The 13,871-nt window shown below is 43.2% G+C and overlaps 1 pseudogene; it reads left to right on the top strand.

Moving 5' to 3' along the window:
* Positions 1 to 5,241: 5,241 nt before the first annotated feature.
* On the top strand, positions 5,242 to 7,041 carry LOC130034938 (heat shock cognate 71 kDa protein-like; annotated as a pseudogene).
* The last annotated feature ends 6,830 nt before the right edge of the window (positions 7,042 to 13,871 follow it).

Raw genomic sequence — 13,871 nt, forward strand, 5'->3', positions numbered from 1 at the left:
GTAACCCATCAGAATAGAATAGATAATGGGATGGTCTGGGGTGGGACCAGCAGCAAAGTAAACTTCCAGTCTCTCTCCCTCCTCTCTCTCTTTCTCTCTCTCTCCCTCTCCCTCTTTTCTCCTCTCTTTATTTCTCTCTCTCTCCCTTCTCTCTCTCTCCTCTCTCTCCTCTCCTCTCTCTTTCTACTTCTCCCTCACCCTCCCCCTCTCTCTCCCCACAGCATTCTCTCCTGCACTCAGGTAGCCAGGTAGGGCTGTACACCCCGGAAACATGGCCCAGTACAGGCAGGCTGCATAAGCCCAGACAGGCTGAATACAGATTGGGCTCAGGTACCTAAAGAAAGCTCAGGGTCAGGCAGGGCTCAGTCCCCCAGGTGGCACAGGTGTCTCACCGACAGGCACGTGTCCTTGGCCGAAGATTAGAAAAGTGGGGATAGGATGACAGCAACTGCTGGGATACAGTTAGGATGCCCAGTGACAGGTACTGAGAACAGGGATCTCACCACATGCATGTTGCCATGGCCGTGTTAGGACCCGCTTAGCAGGAGAACTGCCATGACAGGATCTGAGTAACTTAGGCCTCTAGGATTAGGTCTCCGGAATGTAACTGTTAGGGAGTGGGCTGGATGTTGCAGGTCAACATAACAACAACAACAACAAAAAAAAAACAACAAAAATACATGCATTCTTGCTGAGTAATGCTTACATGCTAAAATGGAAGTATAAGAACTTGCTGAAATTAGTGCTTGGGGTCTTTCTTGAAGCCCGCTGCGCCGGGCAGATACTTGGAGCCCAGCTAGCTGGAACAATAAACCTCACTACATGATTTGCATTATTGGTTCTGTTCTCTGTTCTTTAGGGGTGGTCGACTCCTGACTCTAATAGCTGGAGACTGGGGAAACCATACACGGGATAGAGCAGTGCAGGGACAGGTCCTGGTCGTTGTTCACAGGAGATGAGTAGACTGTGTGGGACCAGACAGGGAAGCTGTTCACGGGACTGGGTGGCAGGTGATGTCGTTCATGGGTAAAAAAGAGGCCTAGACATCTGGGTAAGGTCCTGGACCCATTCACTTTATCCTTACAATAAGCCAACTCTCAATCTTTTGAGTTTTATATGCAAATCTTTCATACAGTTCTCAAGAACTCACTAGCACAGGAAGATACACGTTATTTTTAAATTTATTTATTTATTTTTAAAGTACATATTAACACTTTTTTTTTCCCCTTTATTTTATTTTATTTTTTTTAAAGTTGTAGATTTACAATTTTTTGTGCTTTGGTTTCAATTATACAATGATCATATACCCATCCCTCCACCAGTGCCCATTTTCCACCACCATGCATAATATCCCTCCCACCCCCATCCCCCCATCCCCCCGTCTCTGTGGCAGGGCAATCCCCTGTGTTCTCTCTCTCCTTTTGAGTGTTGTGGTCTGCAAAAGAGGCATTGAGTGGCAAACATGTTCAGTCCATAGTCTACTTTCGACATGCATCTCCCCTCCTGGGAGGATCCTCCAAACATCCTTTATTTGGTGCTCCCTTCTCTATCTGAATAGCCCTTTCCTCTAGGATACCCGGCTGGCCTCTAAGTTATGGAGTAATCCTCCTGGTGCTGATCTCAGCTATTCTTGGGTATTAATCTCATACTTTGTTACTTTATATCCCCCAGATGAATGCAATCTTTCTATGTCTATCCCTCTCTTTCTGACTCATTTCGCTTAGCATGATACTTTCCATATTGTACCACTTGTATGTAAATTTCATGACTTCATCTTTTCTAAGAGCTACATAGTACTCCATTGTGTAGATGTACCAAAGTTTCTTTAACCAGTCATCTGTTCTTGGGCATTCAGGTTTCTTCCAGTTTCTGGCTATTGTAAAGAGGGCTGCAATGAACAAACAAGTGCAGATGTCACTTCGACTATACATTTTTGCCTCTCTGGGATATATTCCCAGGAGTGGTATTGCTGGGTCAAATGGGAGCTCAATTTCTAATTTTTTGAGAATCGTCCATACTGTTTTCCAGAAGGGCTGAACCAGTGGACATTCCCACCAACAGTGAAGGAGTGTCCCTTTCTCGCCACATCCACGCCAGCATCGGTTGCTTTTGTTCTTTTGAATGTGGGCCAGTCTCTGAGGTGTGAGATGGTATCTCATTGTGGTTTTGATCTGCATCTCCCTGATGATTAATGATGTAGAGCATTTTCTCATGTGCTTTTTTGCCATTCGGATTTCTTCTTTGAGAAAGTTTCTGTTCATTTCATTGCCCCATTTTTGGATGGGGTTGGATGTTTTCTTCTTGTGGAGTTTAACCAGTATTTTGTATATCCTGGATATCAACCCCTTGTCAGATGTGTATTCGGTGAATATCCTTTCCCATTCTGTAGACTGTCTTTGTACTTTGGTCACTGTTTCTTTGGAGGTGCAGAAGCTTCTTAGTTTAAGATAGTCCCATTTATCTATCTCTGTTTTCACTTGCTCGGCCAGTGGCGTGGCATCTTTGAAGATACCATTAGCTTCAATGTCATGGAGGGTTTTGCCAACTTTATCTTCAATGTACCTTATGGTTTCTGGTCTGATGTTGAGGTCTTTAATCCATTTTGATCTTACTTTTGTACATGGTGTTAGGCAGAGTTCTGAGCCTATTTGTACATATTAACACTTTAGGGCTGGAGCAATAGCACAGCGGTAGGGCGTTCGCCTTACAAGCGGCCAACATGGCCAACCCGAGTTCGATTCCTCCGCCCCTCTCGGAGAGCCCGGCAAGCTACCGAGAGTATTCGATATACCAAACACAGTAACAACAAAGTCTCCAATGGAGACGTTACTGGGCCCGCTCAAGCAAATCGACGATCAACGGGAGGGCCTTTACCTTTTTTACCTTACCTTAACACTTTAACTTCATTTCTCTTTCTGCTTGCCCATTCATTATACTCATTTTCCCCTCTCTTCATGTCTGGAAAGGAGCTATTTGCAAGTAGTAGATAAACAAAGCAGTGGGGTTTATAATTCTCTTTAACAAGCAAAATGGGCTGGAAAGATGTTATAGCCGGTAGGGTACTTGTCTGGCACGTGGGTAACCTGGGTTTGATTCCTGGCACTTCATATGGTCCCCAATCTGCCAAGAATAATCCCTGAGCATAGAATTAGAAATAAACCCTGAGAACCGCTGAGTGTTTTCCACCCAAACCACCACCACCACCAACAACAACAAATAAGCAAAACAATAGAAGTGTGTAATCCTCCAGAAACAGCTTCTTCCCTGTTCTAAGAAGTACATAAAGATAAAGATAAAGGCCCTCCCGTTGATCGTCGATTTGCTTGAGCGGGCCCAGTAACGTCTCCATTGGAGACTTTGTTGTTACTGTGTCTGGCATATCGAATACTCTCGGTAGCTTGCCGGGCTCTCCGAGAGGGGCGGAGGAATCGAACTCGGGTCGGCCATGTTGGCTGCGTGCAAGGCAAACGCCCTACCCGCTGTGCTATCGCTCCGGCCCCTTAGAAGAAGTACATCCCATGCACAATGCAGAACATCTCTCAACACTAATGGGAACCTATATTGATCTGTGCCTAGGTTGTCCCATTTAAAGTCTCTGCTCTAGGGCATCTTAAAGTGACTTGGTGACATGATTCTTCCAATGGTTGAGGTTTAGAATTTTAAAAACTGGGCTCCATTATAGGCGAATCTCTAAATGAGTATTCAAAGTCTTTTTCTGCTCTATCAGTGCACTCCCACCTCCCGCTATGGTTTGGTCTCCTCCAAATGCAGTTCAAATCAACGTAACAGATCCAGCAAACTCCTGTCCTGGGGGTTCCTAATAATAGGCCTTTCACTGCCCCCACACCCCTGCTGGCAGTGGAATGTGGCAAGTCCCAGGAATGCTTCATCATGATGCAATCAATTCTCCAGGAAGGCCTCTGTCCTGGCAGCAGCTGCAACTGATTACCGCCGAGCTGTGGGCTGTGTGTTATTTATGATACACCTCCTCCCTTTCAAAGCCCATCAGCACACACTCATGGAAGTATCATTAGAGGCTCCAGCCAAGGCTGAGCTTGGGAATTGCACTTTCCCCTCCTTCTTTTCAGGACAGCAGTGTTCAGAGAGGTCAAACAAACGAGCAACAGAAATACAAAAAGGCTCGTGAGGCAGCTCAATGCATATCTCTATGAGCTAGTGCTAGGAAAGCATCTTTTTAGGCCTACAGAGCTTTTGTTCCTTACATTTATCTTTGTACTCCTGCTGTTTGCCACTAAACTCTGCTCCTAGCTCTCAGCAACAATTTCAGGCCCAGGTTTATCTTTCAACTGTTTTCATCTGGACTTGGCGATGCTTCATTACTAGAGAACCACGTGTCCTTCTCAGTCAAACACTGTCACTGCCTTTGGTCATGCTAATCTAATTCTCATCTCACACTTTTCTTCTACCTGTCAGAGCATTCTTGACCACTCAAGCATGCCCCTCTCCAGTTATTCTCAGCCTTGCGGTCTCTGAGATGTTATTTAAGCCCAGTTGTCCCATGGCAAGTCTGAACCAGAGCTGGCCCATGTTCAACCTTTCGGATTGCTTCTCAGACAAGCTGTCAGCTTGCCAACATGGTTTTTCCATAAGCTAGCACTGCATTCCTTAACAACTCCCTTGAATTCCACAGTCATTTTCAGGAACTTGTGGTCCCCAGTGAAAACAAAGAGTATTACTTGGTCAATGGCATTATGGGAAGCACATTATCGACTGTGTTGTTCTTGACTACTTTGGGATAGCCGAGGACACATTTCCCAGTGAGGGCTCCATCACCTGCTTTGGGGATCCCACTAATATCTAAAAGACAAGTGCTCATCGCTGGTTAAGGAAGGGCTCAGCATATTGGTAACAAGGTAGTGAAAGAAAACTGGGGTTGAAAAATTAAGGAAAAATGGAAGTGTGCAGATGCCAGACAGAAAAATAGAAAATTCTTTCCAATTGTATAATCTGAAGATCCACTTAAAACATTTGATTTGTGGGTTTCATTGAAGGAGGTGTCCACTGAGTAGATTGATGATTCTTTCCCCACGCAGCTGGGCCTCTAGGCACGCAACCATATTGAAGGGACCTGCTGTTGGCATCGATCTCTGCACCACCTGCTTGAGTGTGGGGGTCTTCCAGCATAGGAAAATGGAAACCATTGCCAATGACCAGGGAAACTGAATTACCCCCAGCTAAGTCGCCTTTACCGACACAGAGAGATCGATTCGCAATGCCGCCAAGAACCAAGTGGCAATGAACCTCACCAATGGGGTTGCCAAACGCCTGATTGGATGTCGTTTTGATGATGCTGTTGTCCAGTCTGATATGAAGCACTGGCCCTTCATAGTGGTGAATGATGCAGACAGACCCAAGGTCCAAGTAGTATACAAGGGAGAAACCAAGAGCTTCTATCCAGAAGAGGTGTCGTCCATGGTTCTGACAACGATGAAGGAAATTGCAGAAGCCTACCTGAGAAGACTGCCACCAATGCTGTTGTTACATTTCCTGCTTACTTCAATAACTCTCAATGTCAGGCTACCAAAGACGCTGGAACTATTGCTGGTTCCCAATGTACTTTGGATCATCAATAAGCCAACTGCTGCTGCTATTGCCTTTGGCTTGGACAAAAAGGTTGGAGCAGAAAGGAACATGCTGATCTTTGACCTAGGAGGTGGCACTTTTGATGTGTCAATCCTCGCTATTGAAGACGGAATCTTTGAGGTCAAATCTACAGTTAGAGATACCCACTTAGGTGAAGATTTTGACAACCAAATGGTCAACCATTTTATTGCAGAGATCAAGTGAAAACATAAGAAGGACATCAGTGAGAAAAAGTGGGCTGTCCATCTTCTGTACACTGCTTGTGAGCGTGTGAAGTGTACCCTCTCTTCCAGCACCAAGGCCAGTATTGAGATTGTTTCGCTGTATGAAGGCATAACTTCTATACCTCCACTACCCAGGTACAATTTCAAGAGTTGATGCTGATATGTTTCAAGGCACTCTGGACCCAGTAGAGAAGGCCCTTCGTGATGCCTAGTTGAACATTGAACAAATCCCAGATCCACAATATTGTCCTGGTGGATAGAAACTTCTTCAGGACTTCTTTAATGGGAAAGAACTGAACAAAAACATCAACCCTGTTGAGGCTGTAGCATATGGTGCAACTGTGCAGGCAGTCATTCTTTCTGGAGACAAATCTGAAAATGCTCAAGATCTGCTTCTGTTGGAAGTCACTCCTCTCTTCCTAGGCATTGAAACTGCTGGTGGTGTCATAACTGTCCTCATCAAGCACAATACCACCATTCCTACCAAGCAGGCACAGACCTTCATCATCTATTCTGACAATCAGTCTGGTGTACCCATTCAGGTTTATGAAGGTGATCATGCTATGATCAAGGATAACAACCCTGTTGGTAAGTTCGAACTCATAGGCATCCCTCCTGTGCCCTGTGGTGTTCCTCAGATTGAGCTCATTTTTTATATCAATGCCAAAGGCATCCTAATGTGTGTGTTGTACAGGAAAAGAAAACAAGAGTACAGGAAAAGAAAACAAGATTACCATCACCAATGACAAGGACCAGTTGAGCATGGAGGACATTGAACACATGGTCCAGGAAGCTGAGAAGTACAAAGCTAAAGATGAAAAAACAGCGAGATAGGGTGTCTTCCAAAAATTTCCTTGAGTCCTATGAAGGAATCAATATGAAGGCAACTGTTGAAGATGAAAAACTTCAAGGCCAGATTAATGATGAGGACAAACAGAAGATTCTTGACAAATGTAATGAAATCATCAACTAGCTTGTTAAGAACCAGACTGCTGAGAAGGAAGAATTCGAATATCAGCAGAAAGAGCTGGAGAAAGTCTGTAACTCCATCATCAACAAGCTTTACCTGAGTGCAGGTGGCATTCCAGGCGGAATGCCCAGCAGCTTCCCTGGTGGTGGTGGTGGTGGTGCTCCTCCATCTGGTGGTGCCTCCTCTGGGCCAACCATTGAAGAGGTTGATAAAGCCAGCCTTAGCATATATTCATATATATAGCACAGCGGGTAGGGCGTTCGCCTTACAAGCGGCCAACATGGCCGACCCGAGTTCGATTCCTCCGCCCCTCTCGGAGAGCCCGGCAAGCTACCGAGAGTATTCGATATGCCAGACACAGTAACAACAAAGTCTCCAATGGAGACGTTACTGGGCCCGCTCGAGCAAATCGACGATCAACGGGAGGGCCTTTACCTTTACCTTTATATATATATATATATATATATATATATATATATATATATAGCATTGTTCCACACAAAACATTGAATGACTCAAATTTATAGCAGATTCCATGGCAATTAAGTTGTTACAGTAATAAGTAATGGGACATTCTTGACACTTGAATACAGAACATGTGCACTGGGAAAACAAACATTGCACTTTATAAGCACTGTATTATGAGTGGAAAATGCAATATCTTAAATAAAACTATTTAAAATTTGCACCAACCCCCCCCCCCCAAAAAAAAAACATTTGACTTGTGTACAAGAGAGATTGTAAAGCATGTAGGGCTCATGCTAGCACACGGCTGACCCAGGTTAATGGTGGCATGTGCCTTTGTGCATAAAATAAGTTGTTCAGAGAAGCAAGTCACTTAGGGGAAAGATGACTTTGCCAGAGGTTGGGTATACAAGAATGAGAAGAAATTTCTAGTTTATTGCTCCAAGCATTGCACCCAGTGTTACAGTCTCTTGTGTGATCTAGCTTAGTCAGTATAGTGTACTTAACATTTTTTATTTACCAGGGAAAAGTCTTGGGCAGGGGCTGTTTCTCCAGGCAACATCCAAACGGATTTGCATTCTGCATACCTGTGATTGGTAGAGAATTTTTTTATCAGTCTCTTCATTCACTGTCTGTTTCATCTTTTCCATAATACTTATTTTGAATATGCTGGTCCCAAGATGTGGATTGTGTGGGTGGCAGAAGGGGAAAGAATGAGGAGAAAGTCCAACACCAAAAAGCTTTGCTGGGGAGTTGGCTGCTGCTTTCCCAGTGGCTGACAAAGCGCCCCAGGAGCCTCCTGTCTGCTCTTGTTTCCCTGCCTTTATCTTCCTGGCTGCATACCATTACTGATGCTTAATTCCCCCAGCTTGGTCTCTGGTTGGGTGTGTGCAGAGCAGAAAGTGGTTCTTCCTGGAGCTCAAAGCCTGGGCGTGGAATTTCCCTCTGCATCAGCTTCTAAATCGGAAATTATGGTGCTTGGTCTGGAACAATCAACATACAAATCAATCTGGAAAATTCCAGGGCTTTCAAATCATGCTCCCTCTGGGGATGAGGGTGGTTATGTTGAGTGAAACTAAGGTCTTATGATTAAGTAAACTTGGAAATGTAGTGGATTCAGTCACTTTTCAGTGCTCTAGTCCTATTTTAAGAGTCTATGCTAAAAATATGGTTTCAGGGTGAGTGCCTAATCAATCAGATGACTCACCTCCAACATGGCCAATTCCAGGACTAACTCCTTAGTTTCATGTAGCAGAAATATTACAGCTTTTGGAGAACTGAAGTTCGAAATGTAACATATCTAGAGACAACAGATGTAGCTATTATATCAGATTCCCCAGGTAAAAGCACATCTATCAGATGTACTAGTGACAAATAGGTACACAGAGACCTCAGGTGTCAGGTGTGCCACAGATAATTTTTTTTGTCTTGATGCTTTCTCCAGATAGAAAATCAGTATTTGCCTAATTATTTTCTTTTAAATAAGTACTTGTTTCTCTCTTCCCTATTTATGGGATGTCCTGAGCTGCAGTATCATGGGTAGGATACTTGTCTTGCACACGGCCAGCCCAGATTTGAATCCCAGCACCCCATAGGGTGCCTTGAATCCACAGAAAGTGATCCCTGAGATCAAAGCCAGGAGTAAGCCCCAAGTACTACTGGGTGTGGCCCCCAAACAAAAATAAAACATTTATAGAAAAACTATTTTATAGTAAATGTAAATAAGCCAGAGAGGAAAAAGCCAGAACTACTATAACTCCACATTTGGGATATGCCCTTAAAGTACTTTAGTGTCATCAATTCCAGTAATCTCTTGTTCTTTTTCATGTAAATGTCCATGTATTCTGAGAAGTATGCCAGAATGAGGCACTAACATGACAGAGCCCCATGTACTCACATGAAGTATTACAAACTTCATTTAATAACTTTTCAGTGAATGGAGGTCTCAGTGTGAGTGAATCAGATATGACTTCTAACTATCTGGGGAGGGGGCAGGGAGGGTCCATTCAGCAGAAGATAAAAATAGACATCTCAGCATCTCTCTGGTTCCATTAACTCATTCTACATCTCTTGCTCTAAGACACTTGTTCACCTATCCTCCTGGCTCTCAAAGTGCACTGTCAAAGTGCAAATCTGTTGGGTTTGCCAGAATCTCTCTCCATATACCTCTTTGGATTTATTCTCACTCAAGTTTAAAACTGTTTCCTTTATCCAGTGTAGGTGTTGCAGAAGGGCCATTGGACAAAAGTTATTGCAATATCTAGCTGTGCCTATGACTTGGATGGAGTTCAAACCCTCAGTCTGAAGGACCATGGGCCCTGACCTCTGGCCAGTGACTCTCCAGGGTCTTTCTGACCAACCTGTTCTCCCTTCCACTCCAAGCAGGCCAAACTGGAGGCAGCTTCCCAGTGCTGCAGAAACATCCTGTGACCACATGGTGTTCCTGTTGTCCACCACTGTCATTCCTCCTCATGCTCTTCCAACTTGCCTAGGTTGGTGGGGCGGGGAAGAGTCAGATTCTGCAAAGGCTCCCAATAATTGGGCCCTGATATTCATCCTCTTAGTATAACTGGACCTAACTACTTGGTCCTAGCCTATAGAATTTGAGGAAAGTGATGGACCATCGTGTCCTTGATTTATTAGCTTCCACTTTTATCTTTATTCTTTGTGCTACACCCCCACAGTACACAGGGCTTACTCTAGTTCTGCTCTCAGGGATCACTCCTGGCAAACACAGGAGACCATATATGGTGACAGGGATCAAACCCAGGTCAGCTACATGCAAGACAAGTGCCCTATCTACTGTACTATTGCTCAGTTCCCCCACTCCCCACTTGTGTCTTCCTGGAAGACTCACTACTGCCCTCTCAGCTGGCACATTTTGATGTGGTCGGAGAGACACACTTGATAAGAAATTAAAATCCTTTGTCAAATCTCCTGCAAAGAACCAGGTGCTGCTGTCAACTGTATGATGAGAATTGACTTAATGTAGACCTTCCTGTTATTGGGCATCTGTATGGCTGAGCCTGGCAGACGCTATCATCACAGTCAACAGTGTACACAGCTCAAGGACTTCTTGAGTCTATGTGGTTTGAAATGGGTGTGTGCTTCCACCCACAAAAACAGAGAGACAGCAAATAAAGGTTTCAACTGCCAAGTCATAATATTTTGTTTCACAGAAACGCATTACTGGTATAGAAGACCCTGGTATATGACCCACCCTTCACTATGACCAGATGTCTTTTAGTAAGGACTGCTGCTCTCCTTGTCCTCCCAGAGTACACCTTCTGTGCCTTCATTATCAAATCTGATCCAGTTAGCTTTAATCTACTTACATAGCTCATCATTCATTTGCACCTTTGGGTTCCAGCTGTCTAGCTTTTTCCTAGTTATGAATCTGCCAACAAACCCTTGCTTAATGAGTGATAAAAGGTCCAGCACTACCTATGGTGATAGAAGATTGTTTTTCACAATTTTCATTTGACAAGTGTAGACTTACAAATGCCTGCAAGATATACCACAGTGATCCTGGATACAGTCCACCCATTCTCTTCTAATAACTATTTTAACAGGAACAAACATGAGACCCTTGTGAGATAAAGAACAAAAAAAAAACCAGTAAAACAAACAACAGCATATAAAATCAGCAGGCCGATCCCAAGCACCTCTAGGTGAACCAGTGGATGGATGGTTTGTTTCTCAGCACCTCCAGCACACTGGCCTGTTCAGGCACACTGGGGAGCATTTACACTTTTTCCTGTCTGTCACTGAAGTGAAACTATGTGGTTGAAGCCAAAGATAAGAGAGGATTAAAATTTCACCAATCACTGCTTGACAATTTTCTGCCTCTTAGAACTGCATTGGTTAAGGCCTTATTTGTATAAAGGGATCCAAGTGAGGAGTAAGTTTTCCCATTTGGCCTCTCTAAGTGCTCCCCTGTCAGGAAAGCTCAAATACACAGCTCAAGGACTTCTTGAGTCTATGTGGTTTGAAATGTGATTTTGAAGTTCTGAATAAATATTTAGTTATAACCTTCTGCAGTGCAACTGAACTGTTGAAGACATGTGAGATTTCAACACACCAGCAGTCACCATCATGCAAAACTGTAGTCCCATCATTGGTGGCAGGAAATATGCACTGTTGAAGGGATGGGTGTTGGAACACTGTGTGACTGACATCAATCACTAACAATTTTGAAGCTGTGTATCTCATGGTGATTCAATTAAAATTTTTAAAAACACTTGTAGTCCCATACTAGAACAAGAAATTACATAGCTAAAACATACCCTCTTAGTCAGATATTCCTAATATCACATCATTTAGTGTGTGTGTGCCTCTGTGTGTGTGTGTGTGTGTGTGTGTGTGTGTGTGTGTGTGTGTGTAGCTCTCTGAAATTCTTTTGTTTGCATTTTAGGAGACCACATCTGACCATGCTCTGGGCTTACTCCTGCCTCTGTGCTCAGGAATCACTCCTGGTGATGCCTGAGTGGACCATATAGGGTGCTGTGGATCAAACTCAGATCTCTCGCATGCAAAACAAGTGCCTTACCCACTGTACTATCTCACTGATCCCAAGTTCTGTGTAATTTTATCCTAAAAAGGATCAAGAGTCCATCATCGTTGGATTCTTGGATGGAATTGATAGCAGGCAATTCCATCTTTACCAAATCCTACATTTGACACTTGTACAGCCTCATCCAGCTCCTACACAAACGCTGGCTACACAAATCTACCCTCCAGTCCTATAATTTTGTTATTCAGAATGTTCTACAAAAGAAATTGCACAGTTTGTAATCTTTTAGTATTGACTTTTTCATTTAGCATAACTCCCTGGAGATCTATCTAAACTGTTGTATAAATCAATGCTTTTTTTGGTTACTGCTGAGTGAGATTCTATGGTAAGAAAATATCAGTTTGTTTAACCATTCACCCTTTGAACATTTTATACTTTTATGTCTTACAAATAAAACTGCTATGAAAAACCTGTATCAGTTTTTGTGTAAACATATATTAACTTTTCTTGGATAAAATGTTTAAGAGTAGAGTTTTTGGCTCATCTTATGTACAGCTTTCCCCTTTTTTGAGAGTATTCGAATTTGCTTTTCAGAGTTCTGTCCCATTTTCCATTCCTACTAGAAATATGTCATGGATTCATTTCTTTGTATCTTCACTATTATTTTAGGAAATGTTACTTTATGTTTTTGCCATTGTGCTAAATAGGTAGTGAATTCTCACTTTTCGTTTCCCTGATCATATTGAACAGTTTCCATGTGCTTAATTGCCATAAGCATATCATCTTCAGTCTGTTAATATCTTCTGCCCATAGTCTACTTAGATTGTTATCTTTACTATTGGGCTTCATAGCTCAATATCTTTTCTACATATTAGATGGGAAAAGTGGCTTTTCTCTGTGTTTGTAAGAGGTGTGTGATGTTCACTTTTTGCCTGTAGATTGGACTCTTGTACTGTCTTTTCTTTCTGAAATCCCTTCTCACATTCGCTTGTTTATCAGTCTGGCTTCAAGAAGGACACAGAAGCCAAGCAGTAAAAGAGGAAATTTAATGCAAGAAACGTTAACTCTAATGAAAAATAATCATGAGACATAATGAAATTTATAGTTATAGATTTTAGAATAGGCTGAAAGAGAAAACACAAAGAAGGATAAAGTTGGGAATTCAGACCTCCTTGAAGAAGGTGTGGATTGCCCACCCAATAATAAATACAAAAGCTCACTGGCTTAGTCAGACGGGAGTTGGTGTTTGAAATGCAGAGACCAGGCAATCGAATCCAGTAGAAGGACATGCAGGTTGATGGAGGAGCAGGGAGGCAATGTGGCAAAGGAAACAAATATTCAAAGATTCTTGTTGTCTTTGGACAACAAGATTCTTGTTGTCTTTGGACAACAAGGCTGGAGCGATAGCACAGCGGTAGAGCATTTGCCTTACAAGCGGCCAACATGGCCGATCCGAGTTCGATTCCTCTGCCCCTCTCGGAGAGCCCGGCAAGCTACCGAGAGTATTCGATATGCCAAACACAGTAACAACAAAGTCTCCAATGGAGATGTTTCTGGGCCCGCTCGAGCAAATCGACGATCAACGGGAGGGCCTTTACCTTTACCTTTACCTTGTTGTCTCCAGGAACAGATAAACCCAGGACCGGCAAGTTTGTGTGGAGAAAGCTGACCTAAAGTACGATCAAAATCAGGTCTCTTTTCAGACAGGAAAACAAAAATGAACCTCCTGCCTATTTAGAAAGAAATACACTGGAGAAACTTCCAAAATGTGGATAAGTACAACATAATATCTTTCCTGTGTATTTTTTTTGCAGTTACAAAGTTATTTATTCATTAAGTTTTAGGCATGCAATGTTCCAACACTAATCCCTTCACACTGTCACTTCCCTCCACCAATGTCCCAGTTTTCCCGAATTCCACTGTCTTTAGAGCAGGTACTCTTCCCCTTCTCCTGTGTGTATTTTAAATCATGCTTGAGGATTGGAGCAAAAATAATGAGACCTTAATCCGAACCTTTATATCAGTAAGCTTAGCCTTGTCTCAACCCACTGGGGGCTGATGCTTTAACTGAGAGTTAAGGGGTCTCTGAATCTAT

The sequence above is a fragment of the Sorex fumeus genome, unplaced genomic scaffold (assembly GCF_029834395.1).
Source record: "Sorex fumeus unplaced genomic scaffold, SorFum_2.1 ptg000063l, whole genome shotgun sequence".
NCBI lineage: Eukaryota > Metazoa > Chordata > Mammalia > Eulipotyphla > Soricidae > Sorex > Sorex fumeus.